Source organism: Lotus japonicus, chromosome 5, assembly GCF_012489685.1.
Source record: "Lotus japonicus ecotype B-129 chromosome 5, LjGifu_v1.2".
Taxonomy (NCBI): Eukaryota; Viridiplantae; Streptophyta; class Magnoliopsida; order Fabales; family Fabaceae; genus Lotus; species Lotus japonicus.
Genome location: NC_080045.1, coordinates 31,656,682 through 31,678,159, shown reverse-complemented (window position 1 = coordinate 31,678,159; position 21,478 = coordinate 31,656,682). Strand labels below are relative to the sequence as shown.

At 41.1% G+C, this 21,478-nt stretch overlaps 1 non-coding gene across 1 annotated transcript; it reads right to left on the bottom strand.

Moving 5' to 3' along the window:
* Positions 1-1,222: 1,222 nt before the first annotated feature.
* LOC130721697 (small nucleolar RNA U3) lies at positions 1,223-1,443 on the bottom strand. Its single transcript, XR_009013619.1, has one exon. It is a non-coding gene; the product is annotated as a small nucleolar RNA U3 (small nucleolar RNA).
* Between the last annotated feature and the right edge of the window lie 20,035 nt (positions 1,444-21,478).

The following is a 21,478-nucleotide window of genomic DNA, read 5'->3' as shown; positions in this document are numbered from 1 at the left end:
TTACAATCATATCGGAAGATTGTTGTGGTTTAGGGACTTGGGTTGAAATTGATCTCTCTATGCTTGCTTCTAGGAATAGAGTGGGGGATTGGTTTTGTTGGCCTGAAATTTCATGTTAATAACCCTCATATAAATGACTAAGTACACAAGGAATTGAACTTAGCTTTTAGTATGGGAGAATTGCTCATGTGAGGAATCAATGAGTGAGTATCTAGGCTATAACAATGCATAGGGTAGGTTGATTAGGGAGGATTAGATGATCGTTGACCCAAAGCATCTTTATCAATTGATATTTTCATCTCTTTACTATTGCTATTTTTGCAAACTCTTTGTTACAAACAATCAAACCAAAATCTGAATTTTACTTGCTTTCAAAACTCACAAGTTTCAAGCTTAAACCATAATTCTCACTCACGGTCCCTGTGGATTCGATATTTAAAACCCAGAGATATTTGTGCACTTGCAGATTGTCCAACATCGACCCTAATCGGCTTACCTGCACCTGATGCAAGACTTGTCAATATTCTCTCATCGTAGAACTCCGGTCCCAAACTTGGAATATGGATCCACACCATGGTGGTGTTAATCCTTGTGTTTGTTGCAACGAACCCCTGTGTCCACTGTTTGACAAACAAATAACAGTTGAAGATCAACCACGACGCTCCAGACATAGCCTTCTCACGATCCTCCGGGACGTCGAACTTAACCATGAAGTATCCATGGCTAACTTCCCTAACTTTGAAACCCCTCGATGGCTTCCACATGGCTCACAACTTCTCACAGAGTATATTGTACCCGATGGTTTTCCTTAGTAACTTCACCACTAAACATTCCTTCCATGGCACGCAGATGCGATTATACTCCGCCCTCTCCTTGAACTTGAAGGATGGGTAGAGACGACTCTGACCCACCAGTTCTTTATGCATAATTCCCTTGTCAACCAGATTCACCACTTCTGCTCTAGTAGCCACAGCCTGTTTGCCCAGCACCTTCTCCTTAAAGGTTGGTCTCCTTAGGGTCATCGTATTGCTTTCCACGCCCACGCCAGATCCAGCCGCCGGTGGTGGCTCACCGTCAATCATCGTCACGTCCATCATGCACGCTCATTAAACCCTAGCAGTAATTGCACTTTCCAAAGATTGATCACTGGACCGCCCTCACTCATCTCACATGTCTCCTACCTCTTAACACTTGAGTTATCATTCGGGGACTTAAAGAAGTTAGTCTGCCAGACAACCATGTGACCACCATAGCTAGTCAAACTAGCTGAGAACGATCCTATGTCGTCCATCTGATGAAACCCGAAGGCTAATCAGTGAGCTGTTAATCGCGCTTTGATCACACGGTCATGATTCATCAACCAGGCTTAGGTTCCTGTCTCCTTAGATCTTAAGGATACAGTTGTACGAGCCTATAGAACAGATCTTATTCAAGTAAGGTCATACAACTTGTGTAATTATGGTTGGGTTAAATTATTAAATCATGAATTAGTGTGTTCATCGTTTATCATAACATAATGGTTATTACGGTTTACGTTATAAATTAATAATGAATTTTTCCTAAAATAAAACACAATGTTAGCATACATCATAAATCATTACCCCATTAAAGCATCTCCAATGGGGTTGCTTAATCTAGTTGGAGCACTTAAGCAACGTTGCTTATTTTGAAGCATCATTGAAGTAATATGACGTGACAGTAAACAACGATTGCTTATTCTCTCTCTTCTTGTTTTTTGATTAAAAAATTATATTTTATCTTTCATTCATGAACTTGAATAGTGTCCTGGCCTTGAAATAATATAAATATTTGAAATATAGTGGGATCCGAACAAAAGTAAAATAAACAACTGTGGTTTGAGCAAATTATGTTTTAGTTGCTTAAATCTTATGTGACAGTTTGAGTCCACCAAAATAGTGCAACCCATCTAATTGTTTTGCATTGGAGATACTTTTTATTATAAAAAGACAAAGTGAGTAATGCCTACAAAAACTAATTAAACCTTATCGTATGTGGAATGAGAATAAGAGTTTGTCTCTTTGTCAAGAAATCACTCCGAGATCGTCAAAGTTAAGCGAAGTTGACGATTCAACAACGCAATCATGAATTAGGTTTTGATTGGTATTTTGACTATTTTCCATATAATCATGGCCAAGAAAGAAAAAGCCAAAACATTCAGGTCATATTTTTAGAAGGTTATGCACAGAATCTGATACTATAATATAAAATTATATCTAGAGATTTTCTATGAAAGAAAGATTTCATTCGAGAGGATAAATGACTCTAAAGAGTTTTGGCGTTGGGGTTATTTTTCTTTATACTTTACTATGATTTGGCTGTGATTTGATTAATTATATTTGCAATGATTTAACTCATAAGAACCTTCGCCATCTAAAAAAAAAATAATAAAGAACCTTAAAAAAAACTAATTGGAACTGTCAAGCAGTAGGGGACCAAATTTTGCTTTTGCAGCAATGGTACGCTTAAACCGGGACCAGAAAATGAAACAAAATTGATGTCTATTTATTCAAATTTTGATTTTGTAGCAATCGTACTGTAAAACCGGGACCAGAAAATGAAACAAAATTGATGTCTACTTATTTATCTAATTTTTATATCATATTTATCAAGGTATATCTATCTTTGATGCACTAGAATGACCATCATAACAAATGTTAAGAACCATTTTCTGTTTACATAGAAAATATAAATTGCATTATTCAGAGATTGATCCTAGACTTCTTCACCCTAAGCTTTTATACCACTTGAGTTTTTATATTTGTCAAATTTGTTTTTTGAAATGTATTTGTCCAAAATTAATTTCTCTAAAACTGGACTATACAATTAGGTCTCTCTTTCATCCATAACTTGTGAAGGGTCAACCAGCTTACAAGATACAACTTCATCTTCCTTAATATTTTGGTCAATGGTGAACAACTCATAAAAATCAAAATCATTAAATATGAGAATCTAAGAATATTCTATAAATGAATGATTATGATTAAATGAGTAATAAAATGGTATAAATGTAATTAGCCTCTGTCCTCTAAAACCTAACCATCCCTCATCTCGTGTCACTGAATCTCCAAGTCCGAGCTACCACCAACCACTTGGTCCCCACAGCTCAAACCTTCCCTCTCTACCTCTAGATATGGAAAACGTTGTAAGATCAAGTTTTGATCTAGTAGTACAACTCTATGTTTTGATGATTACAAGTTAACCTTTTGATATGAACAATTGTGGTACTCTAACGTGTTTTTCTGAGTGTGCTATTTACAGGCTCTGACCCTGACTCAATTTCACACAAATCAGAAGCACTGTGTATAAAGGGTAACCCAAGCAACGCTTTCGCATTCACCATGTTCAGTATGAACAGTGGAAAAGCTTCAGAAGATCTGAAGCTATACAAACTCTGATGAGGACTCAGTCGCTAGAAGCTCTGATGATCCAGAAGTTCTGACAACCAAGAAACACTGAAGGTTCAGATGTTCCGATGGTGTAGAAGACTCTGAAGATCCAGAAGCTGAATAGTGGAAACTCTGAAGTCCAGAAGCAAGAAACTCTGAAGGCCATGTTCTTCCCTCTGAGTTCAGAATCAGAAGATACAATGGTCAGAGGATCTGTGCTTTCCCTCTGACTCTGATCAACCTGCTTCACAAGTTTCAATACGAAGCATTCCTCTGATCAGAAGTCTCCTAGGTTAAAAGGTCAAGTCGCTATCCAAGTACAAAAGCAAGTGTACCTTCCTGACGACCTACCTAACGTTCTCAGCCACAGCAGAAGCTGGATTTTCCAGAACTGCCCTCCAACGGTAGCATTTCCATGCAACGCTCAACCCTAATCCTTGGAGTATATATAGAGGCTGAAGATTGAAAGAAGCGGCTAGAAGAGAAGAAGAAAAAAATATACAAGAAGCAATACACACGCGCAAGACATATTCTAAGCTTTCTTTCATCTTGTAATTTATTTTAGTTTACACTCAGCTTATTCAGAAGCAAACCCTTGTAAACACCAACCTCAAACAGTTGTTTGATTTTTCCTTTAGGAGATCAAGGTTGATCGGATCCTAGAGAAGACTAAGAGAGTGAATCTTAGTGTGAGCTAAGTCAGTGTAATTGTTAGTCACTTGTAGGTTTCAAGTGCAGTTGTAACTCTTACCTGATTAGTGGATTGCCTTCATTCTAAGAAGGAAGAAATCACCTTAACGGGTGGACTGGAGTAGCTTGAGTGATTTATCAAGTGAACCAGGATAAAATCCTTGTGTGCTTTTCTATCTCTATCTTTTGCACTTAGTTCTCGAAAAGATTTGTTAAAATCTTTAAGGTGGTAGTTTTTGTACTGAAAACGTTATTCAAACCCCCCCTTTCTACCGTTTTTCATACCTTCAATTGGTATCAGAGCGCAAGTTCTGATTACCACACCTAACAGTGTTCAGTGATCCGGGCCGGTGTGAAAAACAATGGCTGCCACCACCAGTGAAACTCAAAGAGATGGTTACAACGCAAAGCCTCCTATGTTCGATGGTCAAAGGTTCGAATATTGGAAAGATAGACTGGAAAGTTTCTTTCTGGGTTTCGATGCAGATCTCTGGGATATTATTGTGGATGGCTATGAGCGTCCAGTTGATGCAGATGGCAAAAAGATCCCAAGGTCAGAGATGTCTGCAGATCAAAAGAAGCTGTACTCACAACATCATAAAGCAAGAGCAATTCTTCTAAGTGCTATCTCCTATGAGGAGTACCAGAAGATTACAGATCGTGAGTTTGCTAAAGGCATTTTTGATTCTCTGAAGATGTCTCATGAAGGAAACAAGAAAGTCAAAGAATCAAAGGCATTGTCTTTGATCCAAAAGTATGAGTCCTTCATCATGGAGCCAAATGAGTCCATTGAAGAAATGTTCTCCAGATTTCAACTGCTTGTAGCTGGCATACGTCCTCTCAACAAGAGCTACACAACAAAAGATCACGTCATAAGGGTCATCAGGTGTCTTCCTGAAAGTTGGATGCCTTTGGTGACTTCAATAGAGCTCACGAGAGATGTTGAGAATATGAGTTTAGAAGAACTCATCAGCATTTTGAAATGCCATGAGCTGAAGCGCTCAGAGATGCAAGATCTGAGGAAAAAGTCCATAGCCTTGAAATCCAAATCTGAAAAGGCTAAGGTTGAGAAGTCAAAGGCTCTTCAAGCTGAAGAAGAAGAATCTGAAGAAGCATCAGAAGATTCTGATGAAGATGAGCTGACTCTGATCTCCAAGAGACTCAACCGCATCTGGAAGCACAGGCAGAGCAAGTTCAAAGGCTCTGGAAAGGCAAGAGGAAAGTCTGAATCCTCAGGTCAGAAGAAGTCATCAATCAAGGAAGTCACTTGCTTTGAGTGCAAAGAATCAGGGCACTACAAAAGTGACTGTCCAAAATTGAAGAAGGACAAGAAGCCAAAGAAGCACTTCAAGACCAAGAAGAGTCTGATGGTGACATTCGATGAATCAGAGTCAGAGGATGTTGACTCTGATGGTGAAGTCCAAGGACTCATGGCTATTGTCAAAGACAAAGGAACAGAGTCAAAGGAAGCTGTTGACTCTGACTCAGAATCAGAAGGAGATCCAGACTCTGACGATGAAAATGAGGTATTTGCTTCCTTCTCTACCTCTGAACTGAAACATGCTTTGTCTGATATCATGGATAAGTATAACTCCTTGTTGTCTAAGCATAAGAAGCTGAAAAAGAACTTATCTGCTGTTTCTAAAACTCCTTCTGAACATGAGAAAATCATATCTGATTTGAAAAATGATAACCATGCTTTAGTTAATTCTAACTCTGTGCTTAAGAATCAAATTGCAAAGTTAGAAGAAGTTATTGCCTGCGATGCCTCTGATAGTAAGCATGAATCTAAGTATGAAAAATCTTTTCAAAGATTCCTGGCTAAAAGCGTAGATAGAAGCTTAATGGCTTCAATGATCTATGGTGTAAGCAGAAATGGAATGCATGGCATTGGCTATTCTAAACCAATTAGAAATGAGCCTTCTGTGTCTAAAGCTAAATCCTTGTATGAATGCTTTGTTCCCTCTGGTACCATATTGCCTGATTCTGTACCTGCTGAAGTTGCTAAAAACCCTCTTAAAAAGGGATCTTTCTCTATGACTAAATATCATGCAAATATTCCTTTAAAATATCATGCTGAGACACCCAAGGTGATCAGAACCCTTGGGGTAACTAACAAAAGAGGACCCAGAAAGTGGGTACCTAAGGACAAGATTATCTATGTTGCAGATATCCTTGATAGCTCCACTGAAACACCAATCATGGTATCTGGACAGTGGATGCTCGCGTCACATGACGGGAGAAAAGCGTATGTTCCGAGAGCTGAAACTTAAGCCTGGAGGCGAAGTTGGCTTTGGAGGAAATGAAAAGGGTAAAATTATTGGTACTGGTACTATTTGTGTAGATAGTAGTCCATGCATTGATAATGTTTTATTGGTAGACGGCTTAACACATAACTTATTGTCTATAAGTCAATTAGCTGACAAGGGTTATGATGTTATATTCAATCAAAAGTCCTGCCGGGCTGTAAGTCAGATCGATGGCTCTGTTCTGTTTAACAGCAAGAGGAAGAACAACATTTATAAGATCAGATTATCTGAGTTGGAGGCTCAGAATGTGAAGTGCCTTCTGTCTGTTAATGAAGAGCAGTGGGTATGGCATAGACGGTTAGGGCATGCCAGTATGAGAAAGATTTCTCAGCTGAGTAAGCTAAACCTTGTCAGGGGCTTACCCAATCTGAAGTTCGCTTCAGACGCTCTTTGTGAAGCATGTCAGAAAGGCAAATTCACAAAAGTCCCTTTCAAGGCAAAGAATGTTGTCTCAACCTCAAGGCCGTTAGAACTTCTGCATATCGACCTGTTTGGACCAGTGAAAACTGAGTCTATAGGTGGCAAGAGATATGGGATGGTTATCGTTGATGACTATAGCCGCTGGACATGGGTAAAGTTTCTAACCCGCAAGGATGAGTCTCATGCTGTGTTCTCTACCTTCATTGCTCAAGTGCAAAACGAGAAGGCTTGTAGAATTGTGCGTGTCAGAAGTGACCATGGTGGAGAGTTTGAGAATGACAAGTTTGAGAGTCTGTTTGATTCCTATGGAATTACACATGATTTCTCTTGTCCCAGAACTCCTCAACAAAATGGTGTTGTTGAGAGGAAGAATAGAACTCTTCAGGAGATGGCTAGAACCATGCTCCAAGAAACTGGCATGGCTAAGCACTTTTGGGCAGAGGCAGTAAATACAGCATGTTACATTCAGAACAGAATCTCTGTGAGACCAATTCTGAAAAAGACTCCTTATGAATTGTGGAAGAACATAAAACCCAACATTTCTTATTTTCATCCTTTTGGCTGTGTTTGTTATGTTCTCAATACTAAGGATAGATTGCATAAATTTGATGCTAAATCTTCTAAGTGTCTATTACTTGGTTATTCTGATAGATCTAAAGGTTTTAGATTTTATAATACTGATGCTAAGACTATTGAAGAATCTATTCATGTTAGATTTGATGATAAGCTTGACTCTGACCAGTCAAAGCTAGTTGAAAAGTTTGCAGATTTAAGCATTAATGTTTCTGACAAAGGCAAAGCTCCAGAGGAAGTTGAGCCAGAGGAAGATGAACCAGAGGAAGAAGCTGGTCCCTCTAACTCACAAACTCTGAAGAAGAGCAGAATCACTGCAGCTCATCCTAAGGAATTGATTCTGGGCAACAAAGATGAACCAGTCAGAACCAGATCTGCCTTCAGACCCTCTGAAGAGACCTTGCTGAGTCTGAAAGGATTGGTGTCCTTAATTGAACCCAAGTCCATAGATGAAGCTCTTCAGGACAAGGATTGGATTCTGGCCATGGAAGAAGAATTGAATCAATTCTCCAAGAACGATGTTTGGAGCTTAGTGAAGAAGCCTGAGAATGTCCATGTTATTGGAACGAAATGGGTATTCAGAAACAAGCTAAATGAGAAAGGAGATGTAGTCAGAAACAAGGCAAGGCTAGTTGCTCAAGGCTACAGCCAGCAGGAAGGAATAGACTACACTGAAACATTTGCTCCAGTAGCAAGACTGGAAGCAATCAGATTATTGATTTCTTTCTCAGTAAATCACAACATAGTTCTACATCAGATGGACGTAAAGAGTGCCTTCCTAAATGGTTATATCTCAGAGGAAGTCTATGTTCATCAACCCCCAGGTTTTGAAGATGAAAAGAAACCAGACCATGTGTTCAAATTGAAGAAATCACTCTACGGTCTGAAGCAAGCTCCCAGAGCATGGTATGAGAGACTTAGCTCATTCCTTCTGGAGAATGAGTTTGTAAGGGGTAAAGTAGATACAACTCTCTTTTGCAAGACTTATAAAGATGATATCTTAATTGTGCAAATTTATGTTGATGATATTATATTTGGTTCTGCTAATCAATCTCTATGCAAAGAATTTTCTGAGATGATGCAGGCTGAATTTGAGATGAGTATGATGGGAGAATTAAAGTACTTTCTGGGAATACAAGTTGATCAAACACCAGAAGGAACATATATCCATCAGAGCAAGTACACTAAGGAACTTCTGAAGAAGTTCAATATGCTGGAATCTACAGTGGCCAAGACTCCAATGCATCCAACATGCATTCTGGAAAAAGAAGATATAAGTGGTAAAGTATGTCAGAAGCTCTATCGTGGCATGATAGGTTCACTTCTGTACTTAACTGCATCTAGGCCAGACATACTATTTAGTGTTCATTTATGTGCTCGTTTCCAATCAGATCCAAGGGAAACCCACTTAACTGCTGTTAAGAGGATCCTAAGGTATCTGAAAGGCACCACTAACCTTGGCTTGATGTATAAGAAAACATCAGAGTATAAGCTTTCAGGTTATTGTGATGCTGATTATGCTGGAGATAGAACAGAGAGAAAAAGTACTTCTGGAAATTGTCAATTTCTGGGAAGCAATCTAGTCTCATGGGCAAGCAAGAGGCAATCAACCATTGCTCTATCAACTGCAGAGGCAGAATATATCTCAGCAGCAATATGCAGCACTCAGATGCTCTGGATGAAACATCAGCTGGAGGATTATCAGATCCTTGAGAGCAATATCCCAATCTATTGTGATAACACTGCTGCAATTTCGTTGAGCAAGAATCCTATCTTGCATTCAAGGGCAAAGCACATTGAGGTAAAGTATCACTTCATTAGAGATTATGTGCAGAAGGGCGTACTTCTTCTGAAGTTTGTTGATACTGACCATCAATGGGCAGATATCTTTACAAAGCCCTTAGCTGAAGATAGATTTAATTTTATTCTGAAAAATCTAAACATGGACTTTTGTCCAGAGTGAAGATAGATCAGAACCTCTGACTATGATACTTCTTGATCAGAAGATGTCTAGTCCAGAAGGTAACTCAATCAGAGTGTGTGTGCCCACTGGTACTGACTCTGAAGCTGAGACAACAACACGTGCGTCAGAATTTCTGATGCATAGTTCCTTGTGCCCGTGTGACAGTCTGTTGTGATTGCGTGTAGATATGCTTATCTTCTGTGTGTGATTGTGTATTTTACTGTTACTGTCTATCTTTAATTTTCAACCGTTGATCTTAAAGTGCTTTTTGAATCAACAACGGTTATTTGATAAAACCCACTATACACACACGTTCTCTCTCACTTCCGGTTTTCACTCTCGCACTCCCTGCTTTTCAAAACCGCCTCCTTCGTGATTTCTCTCTCGATCTCTCTTCATCCTTCAAACTTCATCTTCTACCCCTGTACACCACCTTCAACCTCTTCAAAATGGTGAGACAAACCAGAAGATCTACTGCAGATGCACCTCAGTTCCCTCACATGGTAGTCGGGTTGGCAACGGGTCAACGGGGCTCTGAGAACCCAGCACAAGAACAAGCTCAAGCTCAAGAGGAGATTGTTCCTATTGCAGAACGGGGCTGTGCCGTTCACTGTGTATTTCCTCCTGAGGAACTCCAAGTCCTTGCAGAATGGAGATTCAACCTCGACAACTTGGCTGCAAATGGGTTTGATCTCCGTTCTGAAGTCCAAGCTCAAGGTTGGGGAAACTACTTCAATCGACTTCGAGGACCGGTGTATGAGAAGCTGGTAAAGGAATTCTGGAAGCACGCTGATTGTGATGACACTCAGGTGGTCTCTTACATACTGGGTAGGAAGATCATCATCACGGAGAAGTCATTCGTGAATCTGCTAGGTGCAGAAACTGCTCATGGGTATCGGTTCTCACTGACGGAATCGAAGCTGAAACCCAGAACCAAGGACATCGTCAACAAGGCCCTGTACACCACCTTCAAACCGGGCAAGACGAGCTACAAAGTGATGGACCTTCAAACTCAGGGTCTGGCACAAGATCCTGCTCAACTGCATCAATCAACGACCAAAGGGCAGTTCTCCAGACTACATCAACTTCAATCAGAAGGCGATGCTGTTCTTCATTCAAGACAAGGAGAAGATCTGCCTTCCCTACTTCCTGTTCTCCTATTTGAAGGAATGCATCCGGAAGTCTCGCACCACCTCCTCCATCAAGTCAGCCATCAAATATATCCCTTTTGGGAGGCTGATCTCAGACTTTCTCATTGAAAGCAACTTGGTGCAAGATTTGATCAATGCTGGTTGCACAGAGGATTTGAGCACAATTGTTAGCGATGTCTTCACTGCCAACTCTCTGAAGAAGATGGGTTTGGTCCAGAAGAAGATTGCTCCTGCTCATGAGGACACATCTTCTGAGATCAGAGGAAGAAGAATGCCTCTGAATGACTACCCTCTGTGGACTCAAGCAGACCATCCTGAAGCCATCAGATGCTATGTTGAAGACCTCAGGGCTCAAGGATTCGAGATTGACCTTGATGATTTCGTCAGCAGACTTCCACCAGCTCCAGAGTTTCCTTCTCCTCCCAAGAAGAAAACCAAGAGGAAGATGGTTCTGGACGAATCCTCAGAGGAATCTGATGTCCCTCTGGTCAAGAAGGCGAAGAGCAAGCCTGATGATGATGATGGTGATGATAGTGAGGATGGTCCTCCAAAGAAGAAGCAGAAGAAAGTCAGAATTGTGGTGAAGCCTACTCGGGTGGAACCAGCTGCTGCAGAGGTCAGAAGGACTGAACCTCCTGCCAGAGTGACTCGATCATCAGCACATACAAGTAAGCCTGCACTTACCTCTGATGATGATTTGAATTTATTTGATGCACTCCCAATTTCTGCCTTACTCCAACACTCTTCAAATCCCCTCACTCCTATTCATGAATCCCAGCCAGCCGCACAAACCACCTCTCCACCACATTCCCCAAGATCTTCATTCTTTCAACCTTCTCCTACTGAAGCACCACTCTGGAATTTGCTTCAGAACCAACCCTCTAGGTCAGAAGATCCAACCTCTCTCCTTACCATTCCATACGACCCATTAACTTCTGAACCCATCATCCCCAACCAACCAGAACCCAAACCAACAGAACCACAACCCAGAACGTCTGATCACTCTGCTCCCAGAGCATCAGCACGTCCTGCTGTCAGAACCACGGATACAGACTCTTCATCAGCCTTCACACCTGTATCCTTCCCCATCAATGTCTTTGACTCTCCTCCCTCCAATACCTCTGAATCACTTAGAAAATTCATGGAGGTTAGGAAAGAGAAGGTATCTGCCTTGGAAGAATATTACCTTACCTGTCCAAGCCCTAGGCAATATCCTGGCCCTAGACCTGAACGTCTAGTTGACCCAGATGAACCTATCTTGGCCAATCCTATCCAAGAGGCAGACCCCTTAGTCCAACAGGCTCACCCTGTCCCTGACCAACAAGAGCCAATTCAACCAGACCCTGAACCTGAACAATCAGTATCTAACCAATCCTCGGTTAGATCACCTCACCCTCTGGTTGAAACTTCAGACCCTCACCGTGGAACCTCTGAACCCAATGCTCCCATAATTAACATTGGTTCTCCACAAGGTGCCTCTGAAGCTCATAGCAGCAATCACCCAGCCTCTCCTGCACCCAACCTCTCCATCATTCCCTATACTCACCTTCAACCCACATCTCTCTCTGAGTGCATCAATATTTTCAATCATGAAGCCTCCTTGAGGCTCCGCAATGTGCACGGTCAGACTGACCTCAGTGAGAATGCTGAAAATGTGGCTGATGAGTGGAACAATTTGAGCACTTGGCTGGTGGCTCAGTTTCCCGTTATGCTGCAGCTCCTGCATGCAGAGGGAAGTCAGAGCATTGAGGCTGCAAAGCAAAGGTTTGCTAAAAGGGTGGCTCTTCATGAACTCGAACAGAGAACCAAGCTTCTTGAAGCCATTGAAGAAGCCAAGAGACAGAAAGAACAAGAAGAAGAAGCTGCCCGTCAAGCAGCAGCTCAGGCTGAACAAGCCAGACTTGAGGCCGAACGTCTTGAAGCTGAGGCTGAGGCAGAGCGACTTGCACCAGTTCTGTTTACTCCTGCTGCTTCTGCTTCCATTCCAGAACCTCAAGCTGCTCAGAACGTTCCTTCCAGCTCTACTCCGACAAGCTCATCCAGACTCGACATCATGGAACAACGTCTTGACACTCATGAATCCATGCTGATTGAGATGAAGCACATGATGATGGAACTTCTGCGCCGTACTGACAAATCTTAGTTTTTAGGATCTCTTCTTTTTCTTCCTTTTCCTTTTTATTTAACGTTGTTTTATTTAAACTCTGCTTATTTACTTACTTTAATTTGTTCATTTGTGATTCTATATGCATATATCTATATATATTTGTGGCACATATGTTTGCAAAACCTGTTTTATTCATATATTTGTTCTATGTTTACATCATAATTCTTTCCATCATACATTATTCCCTATATCTAGAATGGAGGATCCTTCCTCATTCTTCTGCATTCTTGGCGCTGCTCCACTCTTTCCTTCTCCAGACGATCCAATGCATACTCTATGTTGCCAAGTTTGATGCTCAGATCATCTTTTTCTAGACTATCTTCTGTCGTCTTGAGTCTCTTTTCCACAGTCTCCTTCTCTTCCAGCAGATTCAGCTCCCGCTGGCAAAGCTCCTGAATCTCTTCCACGAAGCAGAGGAACTCCTTCAGATCTTTCTCCATCTCTGGACCAAGATCTTCTTCAAGCAGTGTCTTCGTCAGCTCTTGTATGGTCTTTGTACCATCGGGATGCCTAATATTGAGGAACATATCTTCCTCAAACGCCTTCCTTCTGAGCTCTTCTAATGCCATTCTGTATGATGCCATTTTTTTTCTGAATATTATTCGAGGTGTGAAGCTTACCTTTCTCTCCAACGTTTTTATAGGCTTCACTTTCTCTCTGAAAGTTAATGCTCTTACAGTTTCTCGAGGTTAAGTACTTGGTAACTGACCCTTCTATTTCCTCACTTGACCGGTGGTAAACGTTCATCCCTTGCATTAACTCTTCTATTTATTATCGCCTCACTCTGATTCTTACATCGTCTTCATTTTCTTTCAACTTAGACCTTCTCTAAGGGGGAAGTACCTTGTACTTCAAGCTAAGTTTTTCACACCCCAAGCTTTTTGCTTATGACAAAAAGGGGGAGTAAACCCAGTTTTTTGATGTGTAAGATGTGTTAGTGTGACTTATTTTTCTTTTGGAGATTTTAAGAGTTCCACCTTCATGACCATAGATGTGTCACTGGGCAAATACAAGGAATACATTTCACTTCTTCTGAAGTGATTCTAAGTTGACTCTGATACCCAAGACTCTGATACCTTGTCCATGACTCTGATCACTTATGCGCTCTGATTATTCGTTTTTCATCTATGTCATAAGCTTTTCACTCTGAACTCTTATATGATTTAGCTCAGAATCTAGACTTTACTAACGTTTTCATCAAGTATTAGATTCAGGGGGAGCTAAGCTCAGAATCAAGCAGTGACTTGAATTCAGAATGAGCAAGATAAACTATTCACATCAGGATAAGTCTTATTCTATATCTCTAAACTCTGAGTGAATTCAGTTTAATGTTTAAGAATTGTTCATCAAAAATCTTAGTTTTGTCATCATCAAAAAGGGGGAGATTGTAAGATCAAGTTTTGATCTAGTAGTACAACTCTATGTTTTGATGATTACAAGTTAACCTTTTGATATGAACAATTGTGGTACTCTAACGTGTTTTTCTGAGTGTGCTATTTACAGGCTCTGACCCTGACTCAATTTCACACAAATCAGAAGCACTGTGTATAAAGGGTAACCCAAGCAACGCTTTCGCATTCACCATGTTCAGTATGAACAGTGGAAAAGCTTCAGAAGATCTGAAGCTATACAAACTCTGATGAGGACTCAGTCGCTAGAAGCTCTGATGATCCAGAAGTTCTGACAACCAAGAAACACTGAAGGTTCAGATGTTCCGATGGTGTAGAAGACTCTGAAGATCCAGAAGCTGAATAGTGGAAACTCTGAAGTCCAGAAGCAAGAAACTCTGAAGGCCATGTTCTTCCCTCTGAGTTCAGAATCAGAAGATACAATGGTCAGAGGATCTGTGCTTTCCCTCTGACTCTGATCAACCTGCTTCACAAGTTTCAATACGAAGCATTCCTCTGATCAGAAGTCTCCTAGGTTAAAAGGTCAAGTCGCTATCCAAGTACAAAAGCAAGTGTACCTTCCTGACGACCTACCTAACGTTCTCAGCCACAGCAGAAGCTGGATTTTCCAGAACTGCCCTCCAACGGTAGCATTTCCATGCAACGCTCAACCCTAATCCTTGGAGTATATATAGAGGCTGAAGATTGAAAGAAGCGGCTAGAAGAGAAGAAGAAAAAAATATACAAGAAGCAATACACACGCGCAAGACATATTCTAAGCTTTCTTTCATCTTGTAATTTATTTTAGTTTACACTCAGCTTATTCAGAAGCAAACCCTTGTAAACACCAACCTCAAACAGTTGTTTGATTTTTCCTTTAGGAGATCAAGGTTGATCGGATCCTAGAGAAGACTAAGAGAGTGAATCTTAGTGTGAGCTAAGTCAGTGTAATTGTTAGTCACTTGTAGGTTTCAAGTGCAGTTGTAACTCTTACCTGATTAGTGGATTGCCTTCATTCTAAGAAGGAAGAAATCACCTTAACGGGTGGACTGGAGTAGCTTGAGTGATTTATCAAGTGAACCAGGATAAAATCCTTGTGTGCTTTTCTATCTCTATCTTTTGCACTTAGTTCTCGAAAAGATTTGTTAAAATCTTTAAGGTGGTAGTTTTTGTACTGAAAACGTTATTCAAACCCCCCCTTTCTACCGTTTTTCATACCTTCAAACGTCACTAGGAAAGAATGAGAGGAACGATTCGAAAAAGAAACTGAGGGAGTCCGAGAGAGGGAAACCCAAGTGTGTGTGTGTGTGTGTGTGTGTGTGTGTGTGAGAGAGAGAGAGAGAGAGAGAGAGCGGAGTTGGCGACCAAGAGAGAAGCCAATAGGGGTGGTGGGCGGCTTCAAGCGTGGTGATTCTGATTCTTCCTGTAAGGCCCAAGTTTTTAAGCTTATGCCAAGTAAATAGAATCCTATTCACGATTAGGGTTGATGTATCGTGAAGGGAAACCTGAACTAGAGTTTACCAAATGAAATAAATTTATGAAGGAGAAAGTTCAGGAAAAGTCTGAGGATTGTACCGTAGTCGATAAAAGTTATAGCACGATCGTTATACGCTTAAACCTAGGTCAGAAACCCTAGTATATAGCTAGTTTTCACTTTTAGGCACGATGGAAGTTAATTCCAAAAATCTTCAGAGAAATGTTAGAACTTCTCTTTTTCCATATATCACAATCGTTTCGAGGCGAAACTCTAGAATCTACGAACGTCCGATTCCAATCATCGGAAGTTTGCCGAAACCGAAACCCTGGTATTTCGAAACCCTAGAATTTCTCGACAATGAAGACTTTTTCTATTCAGAGCTTCAAATGAATATTCCACACGCGTACACCCATTTCTCTTGATGATTTTAATCTTTCTTCAGAAGGAAGTTTTCTATTCCGACATCCGATGCAAAAAGCAACTTATCGGGTAAAATAGTTTTATACCGATTATGCATTAGTCGCCAAAAATACAAGGAGACCTCATTTTAGTTTTGGAATTATTTCGCCAAAACCTATCTTAGAATTCACGGAGAATGACGCCGGAAAAATCAGATTCGCGAAACTTTCATTTTACCGCGTTTTGCCAACCTCTATATATAGCCAAGAAATGAGAAAAAATCACAAAACTCACCCAAAAACCCATTCAAGGCCGCGAGTTTGCATAGGAGAGGAGGAGGAGAGATTTTCTTCATTTCTTGCTTGATCGTCGATCAATCAGTTGCTACTTCAAGGTTTCGAGGTATAGTCGCTAATCCTTACCCCTGATCGCTTTTTCCATAGCTTTTCTGTAGACTTTTCTGAGTTGATAGTTTATGGGTTTTTGCAAAACTATCCCGAATCTTTCATTTCTGATTCTAAACCTCTTCTTTATGTGCCCAAGATCACTTCTGCCGGATTAGATTTTCCGTTATGTCGCCGGAATTCCGCCGGAATCAATTTTAGCCTAAAATACCCATTTTTGGAGTTTTTGGAGTAAAGCTTCAACCTTTAGGCTGAAAACTATCGCCTTAGCTTAGTGCTAGTAGGATTAGTTGTCATAAACTTCGTTGGTGACGTCCCTGCAAAATTTGGTTTTTGGGATTTCAATTTTGAAATTTCTAAGTTAAAAATCATGACCAAAATACCCCTGCGACAGTTTTTGATCCGATAATTTTTCCGAGTTCAGAATACCCTTAGTTACGGCTAATGATAGCATAGGAACCAAGTTTGATCGAAGAAAAATCGAGTCCCACAATTGTGGCCGAGCACTCTTAGGGGGAGGGAGGAAAATTCCTTTTTCGAAAACTTGTTCTTTCACGCTAGATTATCGTACCTCGGAGTATGTACTACTTCGGGTAACCTTAGTAAGTATTAGTAGCTTAGTTTCCGATAGATTTTGATAGAATTCTGTGGTTTTACTTTAAAGGTGCTTTTGAGGAATTTCCTGAAGATCAAGGAGCTCATTGTGAAGGAACGTTTGAGGAGAACGCTGGAATAACTAGAGGTAAGGGCAACTTACCTTACTAGCTAATGCTTTAGGTGTCGACGCATTCGACTTGATTTACTGTTTATGCACTTGTTTGTGTATGATTGGGAAAATGTTTTCTGAGGCTTCGGCTGACAATGTAGATGATGCATCTGCTACTATGTTTTTGAGATTGACTTACATGCTATGTGCTATGTGGGTAATCTAGGATGTGTGGTGCATGATTTATATGCTAAGTGCTACGTGTTTATTCTGAGATGCATTGATATATGACATGATTGATGACTGTGATGATTTAACTATGTCTTGCACTCATATCTGTGATTCTGAGTAGTGAGAATAGCGGGCAGGTCATGCCGATTTTATTTTGAGAGTTTTGAGAAAGTTTGATAGGGCGAATGAGATTCGGGCCTTGTTATGGTGTTTATGGATCGAGACATTCTCTGGAGTCATTTGGGATTGGGAGATCCCGGGAACTTATAAGATTCGCGATAAGATTAAAAGGATCTCATTTTGTAAAGAAAACTCATAAGACATTAAACAACCTCTAAAACCTTCAAATAATGATAATAAACTCGAAAGGAAGCTTAGGATGAAGATCTTAGTTTTGGAAAACGAGAAGTGTCGTCGGATCCAAGTGTTGAGAAAGTTGAGAAGTTTTGAGTATGTTGATACTCTTGTGCTGTGGGAGCAGTTATGTCGTTGGGCTATCCGAGGGATAAGTCGGGAGACTGATAGTTTTCGAGTATGTTGATACTCTTTGCTCGCTGAGCAGTTTTTGACCATCGGATGGAGATGAGTCGGATGATTCGAGGAATCATCATGAGTTAAGTTTATGCCTTCGGGTACAGTTTATGCCTTCGGGTACAGTTATACCTTCGGGTACAATTTATGCCTTCGGGTACAGTTTATACCTTCGGGTACAGTTTATGCCTTCGGGTACAGTTTATGCCTTCGGGTACAGTTTATGCCTTCGGGTACAGTTTATACCTTCGGGTACAGTTTTTGCCTTCGGGTACAGTTTATGCCTTCGGGTACAGTTTATACCTTTGGGTACAGTTTATACCTTCGGGTAATTCGGACATCGACGGGGGATATGATCGACCGTGAGGTTAGGATCGACCTGTTGATTGTCGGGCATAGCGGAGGGAAAAGTCGACCCGCAGGGTTAGGACTGATCCGGCTATGTCAAGGTGGTAAGTGACAGTCGAGGGTTATGGTCGACACAATGCCAGTGTTAGGACCGACTCGATCGTGCCCAGCCTATTCTTTCTGGAACCGTCGAGAGTGACGTTGCATTGACATATCATGCACTCTAATTGTATCGTTATGTGTTTTGATGAGTAGATGTTGATAGATATCGTTATGTGCTTTGATGATGGAATTGTACTAGAGTGTTGATAACATGCTATGTTTAAACCTTAGGGTAGACAATGCAGAACTTATATGTATATATATAACATATATATCTATACCCCTTATACTTTACCTGTTGTCTTGTATTCTCTATACTATATTCCGTAAGTTGACCCTTGCGCGTGCTACCTGTGTTTGGGGGGCTATGTATGCCCTTTTTGTCAGATGTCGTCGATGGATTCTTTCGTGATTCTTCGTCATTCGGGGAAGACCCGGAGCAAAATGACTACTACTGAGCCTTTGACGTGGACCCGGACTTCATGCATGACCAGATGAGAGTCGATGATGGAAGTATGGGGGATGGGTGTTTAGAGTCTACTAAGGTTGGGTGTTAGTGTCCTAGCTCTGACTTATTCTTATTTTTGGAGGGCTTGTGTTGCTGACACTTGAACTATCATTTTGGGGATTGTACATTTTGCCTACGGGCGTTACACTTTTCTACTTTCCGTCACTGGAGGTTACTCGTGACGAGGTCGCTACTTACAGCGGGGAATGTTATATGTATTGTGTATTAGTTCTGTTACCTTTCGCATTTGGGTTTTATTTATTTCAGTCTTAGTTGTCATCAAAAAAAAATATTTACGTTTTTCCGCATTAAGTTTATTTTGGTTACTAAAGTGACGCCACCGAAATCGGGGTGTTACATTGTGGTATCAGAGCTTGTCGAGTCTTTCGGGAGTTGTTGGGGAATAGGTCTTCTGTGCTAGGTTGTGTGACTCTGCAAAGAGTAAAAAATTGATTGTCTGCAAGCGATTTTTCGCTTAGAATTGATTGAAGTTATTGCTTAATCATATTGTATAGTCATGCTAGATGCTATCTTATGATGAGTACTAACTGTTTGCTTAACTTAACAGAACATGGTGAACTCGAACCAACTTGCTGAGATGGTAGCCACTTTGGTCCAAGCAATGACTGTACAGACGAATGACAATGCACATAGGCGTGCTACTGAGGACACACGCGAGCTACACCGGCTTCAGAGAGAAGTAGCCCTGGACCAGAACAGGGGACTGAATGATTTCAGAAGGCAGGATCCACCCAAGTTCACGGGTGGGACTGACCCGGACAATGCAGATCTATGGTTCCAAGAAATTGAGAAGATTTTCGAAGTACTGCAGACTGCTGAAGGGGCTAAGGTGGGCCTGGCAACTTATCTGTTGCTGGGCGACGCTGAGTACTGGTGGAAGGGTACCAGAGGAATTATGAGAGCTAACCACGAAGAGGTGAATTGGAACTCCTTTCGTACTGCATTTCTGGAGAAGTACTTTCCAACTAGCGCTCGAGACGAGCGAGAGGCACAATTTCTGACCCTTTGTCAAGGGAGCATGACCGTACCTGAGTATGCTTCCAAGCTGGAATCGTTGGCTAAGCACTTCCAGTTTTTCAACAACCATGTTGATGAACGCTACATGTGTAAGCGGTTTCTGAATGGGCTGAGAGCAGACATCGAAGATTCTGTGAGGCCGTTGGGTATTATGCGGTTTCAAGCCTTGGTGGAGAAGGCCACAGAGGTGGAGCTGATGAAAAATAGAAGGACGAATAGGGCAGGAACTGGGGGACCGATGAGGTCGAGCTCCCAAGACAATCTTGGAAAAGGAAGGTTTCAGATGAAGAAGCCTTATCAGCGCCCTATGGGGGAAGGTTATACCCTAGGACAGTACAAACCGATGACCCTTGCTACTGGAGGTGCAGGGAATCAAGTCGGCAACACGGATGTGACATGTTTCCGGTGTGGGGAGACTGGACATTTTGCTGACAAGTGCCCAGCGACTGGACCAAGATGCTTTAATTGCAACCGAGTGGGACATCTAGCCGTGGATTGTAAGGCGCCCAAGAGGGAGCCATCTGTTAACACTGTAAGGGAAAAGCGCCTCACTACTAGGGGAACAGTTCATATTATGGACGGAGGAGGATCAAAGAAGTTAGCCAGAGGAGAGCGCAAGAACGACGGTAACCTTCTAACCATTCTTTCTCATTTCAGTATAATATATTCCATGACTCTCGTAGCGTGTGCAAACACACCTAACTTACTTATACTGTCTAAGCTTTGACCTTATAGTTATTACGCCTATTAATACCTTATTTGACCGTAGCTCGTATTTTAGCTATAGAAGTTATACGAGGTTTAGAATAACACGCTAAGCCTAGAAAGTAGTCTTCTACCGATGCGTTTAAAAGGAAGCTAGAAGCTGAAGAATGAATCTCATAGAGATTTCTTATGGATAGTATACGTATGATGTTGAGGGCGTGTAGTTCCGTAGCGGAATCGTTGAGGATGTGATGTCAGGATATTTGCGACTATTGGATGATAGGAACTCATTGACTGTTCCAGTAGGTTTTTCTAGATTTCCACCTTCGATGTATTAGGCCTGATCAACTTAATATTGAGGGGGTGATATTCGGAATCACAGCTGGCTATGGACTTTGATTGAAGGATTGGTAAGATTAACTTGAGTTGATCGAAGATTAGTTGAGTTTGGGAGGAAAAAGTTCTCATCAAGTATTTGTTTTCCTTGCGAAGGAGTTGTAGTTTTAAGAGATGAACATTCTTTTAGGAAATGTTGAAGAGTTACAGAGCATCAGCGATCCAAACTTGGAAAAGGTTTAGGTTTTAAGTCTATTAACTCTGGTCATAAGTGTGTAGGACTTGAAGTTTGTCATAATTTGATGGGGAGATTAAGAAGTTTATCGACGAGATGGTAATCAAGTTACAAGAAGGAAAGTGTTAGTATTAAGACGAATACTTGAAGTTATCATATTTGGACAAGCTACTCAGAGTCTAATAGTGAATGGAACTTTGTTATGGATTTCGGTGATGCATGCTAGAGTTAGCAAGTGAATTTTGCTCAGTTGAATAAGAATCCTATGATTAAGATTGACTTAGGGAGTTGAAAATCATGTATGAATAAGGGATGTAGTAGTGATAGCAGTTACGATAGTAGTTAAACCTCAGAAGGTTAGAGGATCGGATGACGAAATGACTAGTTAAG